This window comes from Anopheles aquasalis, chromosome 2 (assembly GCF_943734665.1).
Source record: "Anopheles aquasalis chromosome 2, idAnoAquaMG_Q_19, whole genome shotgun sequence".
Lineage (NCBI taxonomy): Eukaryota > Metazoa > Arthropoda > Insecta > Diptera > Culicidae > Anopheles > Anopheles aquasalis.
In genome coordinates, this window is record NC_064877.1 from 6170001 (window position 1) to 6175014 (window position 5014).

A 5014-nucleotide genomic window follows, 5' to 3' on the forward strand; every position below is an offset into this window, starting at 1 on the left:
TCCCTTCTCAAAACCACCAAACAACGTGCTATTCAGGTGGTGGTGCCTACTACGACCGGTTAAAAATGGTTCTCCAACGTGTGGGCTACTGCGATGACGATCCTTATTCGCGCTTATTTATGATCATAGGCACTGCGCAGCCGAACCCGCATGTTCTCCATTTGTTTTCGAAGGACACACAGTTGGCCGTTGGGTGGGTGTTGGTTGGTTTATGCCACATCATCATTCGATGCAGTTGAAATGAGGCTCGTTCCTAAGCTCACCTTCCTAGTTGTAAGCATCTTTTGTTTATTTTTTCTATTTTTATTTTGTAGATATCGTCCGCTAGCGATAAGTTTATTTGCTATTTAATGAGCCTTCCCTTAATCAAACTCGCTCTCCTTTGTTGTAGTGTTAGACCAGTACACGCGTAGTTAGTTTGTAGTTCTCGATAACGAACCACGGCCTCGATCCGGCCTCGTGCGATTCACGCGTGGCCAGAAGAACCCGTAATTGTCTCGGACAGTGCTGCCTAACCGTAAGCTATCATTAAAGTCTCAACATCCAGGTATGGGGGGCTGGAAATAGGTTTCTTTTTTATATTTTTTATAAAAACTTTCATCAATAAATGTGCGTGCGTGCGCCCTGGACAATAATTTAATACAAGGTTTCGATATGTTTCGTTTTTTTTTGTTTTCTTTCGTTTTCTGTGTTCTGTTGTAGGTTGCGTACTCACGGGTTATATGGTTTACTCGGTTTCGTAATCTGCCTCTGTTCCGTTGCTCCACTCTCTTGGCAGGTCCCGTTATGTTTTTAATTTTATTATTCCCTGTCCAACCCGTTCGTGTTCGTTTGTTGTTTTTTCGACGCCAAAACTGTCGTTCCGAGGGAATTGTGTTCGTGTTATTGTTTCCACTAGGGCTGCTGCCTCTTGCTGCTTTCCGATAATAATTCATCCCATACACTGCCATCACCTTTTATCGCTTTAATCCAATTTTCCCCTGGGACGGGCGTCTGTGTGCGAGTTGCGAAACAGTTTCGCCGTGTCGCCTCTCGATCACCATGGATTATTATTGTGTTCGCTTTCGCTGAAAATATGGATATGGTTATGGTACGCGCGAATCGAGCGTGGATGGAAATTAAAACAAGGCCACCGGTGGACCGGTAGCATGTAGCAATCCGGGATCAAAATCGGGACAAAACATTGTGATGCCGTGTAGGGTAGGTAGAAGTTTCCGGAATTCCTTTTCCGCAATCGGGACAGCGATATGGTCAAACAGTTTCGGTGAAGGCAAACATGGTAAAACACGGGGAATCGCCAGGGGCTCTCACTATTTTGGTTCTATATTTATTTATTCAATTAACATGCAGAACCGCGTAAAACAGAGCTCTAGTGAGCAATATTCAATTAGAAGCATTCCGTTTTAGTGCTTAAAATTGCGCTCCTCGTGTGGGTTTTATCCTCAATTCGAATGCTACTAGGATCAATTTTGCTTATCCAAACTGTATTCTGGACGATCAGCACACCGCGCCGGACGGCTGATGACAGGATTGCTTCCAATTAAAAATGCCTTAACGGAGTAGCCACCGAACACATCGTCATGGCCACGGTAAAGCTGATGCTTTAAACCCTGGATACGTTGCTGCTCTCATTAAATAATGAATAGGAATAAAGTGGACGACGACTCAAGTCTTTTCGTTCCTTCTTTCATCCAACGGTTATATTCTGAAAGGATGCGGAATAATGTTACACATTTTTCAATTAATTCATTTCCACGTATTTCCTCATACTACACCACACCCTCGCCCTGGAATGTGACCTTATGTCAAGAGGATACACTTTTGAAACTATTATTCCCACACCAAGCCACCCCGGTGGCCCTTCTCCAACAGGAGGCTGTTCGACGAACAAAGAAGGAAACATATTCCTTTCGCTTGAAAAACCTCACCGCCGGCTTCCAGGTGAAGCTAGAACGGCTTGCATTTTCACTTTGATCTTTCCACCAGGAGGACGAACGGTTGGTCTAGGGTTTGCGAAACCTACGCGTGCCCCACTGACACACACAAACACATACACACTAACGAAGTGTAGCAAAAGAAGACATTTGATGCTCGTAATGGTACCGCACCGGTTGCTTCGACCGGCCGTGGCTTGAAACGAGTTTAGAGCCGTTACCACGGATTCACCGGCGACACAGACTCCTCCTTAGTAACCTGCTGAGCGTTGGCTCGGTGGCTGAGTGCGGTTACAAGGTTCACCTTACGCCGAGATCTGGATAGAATTTGTTGCCTTTTCGCTGCAGATCTCTGGTTCTTTCTTCGAATTCATTTCGTTATGCCATCATCGCCATCGTTGCCTTGACTGACCGCTCCCAGCGATGGTGGCGGCACATACACACAGACACACACATTATCCAACGTGACCACAAACGTGTGTTGGCTGCCTTTTCCATGTTTTGGCTGCCTTTTGCCATGCTCTTGGTGCCGTTGGTTGTTCTGCCGAGCTGTACCAGGAACTTCTGAGAGGCCATTTTCGAGTCGAGAAAAAAAATCAGCAGACAAAATGGCGTCGCTCACGGTTCCTTTTGGGTGCTGCTGCACTTCAACAGTGGCTGCTGCTGCTGCTTGAAGCTGATTCTGAATCCATTTATATTAATGACTTTACAGCAGCGACGTTGACGGTCGGTCGATGATGCTGGGCTGGGCTGGGCAGGGCTGTGGACAGCAGCTCCTGTGCTTCCAGTGGCCGTTCGGATGTGGCTCTTTGCTTTGCACGAGGAAATGAGCGAAAGAGAACGTCTGGCCGGTCGGTGGTTGGCCTACACTAACGATCCCGCCCGATACACTCTGCGACCGAAGCAACGACCGTTTCCGACCGGCGTTCTATCGAGCTATCATCCCTCCCGGGGGCTACTGTGATTCGTTGGAACGGTTGCGACGGTAACTGAGCAATTTACCGACCTCGTCTGTGCCTACTACGACGGTGGTGGCTGCAAATTTAATCGATGATTCCCGAGGACGACGAGCTGTGCCGGGCATGGCCCCAGGTGTTTAGAGTAATTCATGACCCACGGGCAGCCCGAGTTGGATGGTTTTTACATTATTTTTGCTCTTCTTCTTCGACGGGTGGAGAGACCAAATTCTGCTTCCTTTTCCCCGGTTTCATGTGGATTGCACGCGATACACACAGCTGGTCGTTAGCAACCAACCAGGTAGGAGGATTCGGGTTAATGATGGCATCGCACCATAAATCACATGCAACATATTCACCGGCAATTAGGCCGGGCAGAAAGTTCTCCGGTAGTACCGGTGGTACCGGTTCCCGGAGGTCTGTGACTGCTGGTGACACACTGTGAATGTGAGAAACTCGATGGTTCGTTGGTTGTGCTCGATCGATCGAACGATGGAACCATTTGCTGGAAATGGGATTTGCAGAGCAAGTTTCAAGGACTCTGTCCCTCTCTGGTGCTTCCAATAGGTGACTAATACCGTCAAGTGTCCCGTTTAAGCTTAAGAAGGGTCGCAAAAGGTTTAGATCATTTTATTCGAGCCCAAAAAAGGACATCCAGCCAGTTGCTAAAAAAAAGACATTCGCGCGACAGAAGGCACGTGCTCGCTACAGCTACTACTACCACCAGTACTACTTCTATTAATACTACAGAGATCAAGCCCAGTACCAGGCAGCTCCAGGGTCGCGTGAAGGCTAACTTACCCGGGGAGAACCGGATGTTCGCGCGTGCCGCCTAGCAATTTCCACTTCAAGGACTTGCTCGGGCGGGGTCCCAAGTGCCGCGGACCATTAAGCCGCCGCTAGCGAAAGTACCCGGAATTACCACTTACGGTGGAAGTGGCGCATTTCACGCTAATGCTCCTCTGGCCCTCCTCCTCTGGCGACGTCCTGTAAGGCGAGCCTTTTGGGGTTTCCTTTTTTTATGATGCGTTAAAAAGACAACGATGGTGGTGGTGGTGGGTGTTTTGGCCAAGGATTGTTGTTGTTCGAACATTTCACCTCGAATCGCTCGAATTACTTTATACGCCAGAGCTCGAGAGTTGGCTGTTGCTGGCCAGATCTGGCCACACGCTCCAGGATACAAGCCAGGAGTTTCGAGCGCTCTATCCTTAAGCCACCAACCCATTACGTCAACCGACCTGTCTCTCACTCCATTACATTCCGTTAGCGGGAGACAACGGAAAACGCTTCCAAGCTGCTCGCTGATGTCCTCTCCAGCCCTGGCCGCACCGCAGATAATATCGGAGCGGAGTATTGGCAGGAAATTTGATGCTTATCACTGTGCCAAACCGTGAACAGCAAAGTGTCGGAAGCAATCGTGCCGGTTTGATCGGAACCAACCAGCCCCCCTGTGTGCGCTCTTCTCCTTTGCTGCATCTCCACCGGTTTGCAGGATGGCCGAGATTGGATTTCTGTGCTTTCAGTGCGCGTATCTCAACCTTCTCCGCCATCATCTGGTCAATGGAAACGATCCGGGAACAATTGCCGTAATGCGATAGGAATCATTACCCGCATAATTGAAGCGTCACGTCTAAGCGGCCTGTCTGGCTGGCTGGCTGGCTGGCTGGCGCCGTCAGTTGTCTGGTGAATGGTATTAAGTGAACGGAACGCTCGATACTTACGAGAATGTTAACGTTCTGGGGGATTCACTTCGATAAGTCGCAGTAGGCGAAGCTACCAAGCAGTGGCCAACTTTGTTTTAAAATCCGTTTTTTTCAGTTGTCAAAAACTCTCGCCACTAGCCTTTAGCATACTTGAGACACTTGATTGACAATCCGCTGTATGTCTCCGCCAATTTGAATGCTACCTGAGGGCCACAGAATCTATTTTTAACCCCCCTGGGAATGTATTTGGCATGCGTGGCATACGATGTGGACAGCTCTCCTTTCCAACTAATCACTTCATAATTCATTTGAAAAGTGTCGTGTCATAATGCTTGACACTTACTTATACCGCTGGCATTTATTTTTCAACCATAATTAACAGCTAGAGCGGCTCAGAGTAGCTTTATCACACTCCATCATC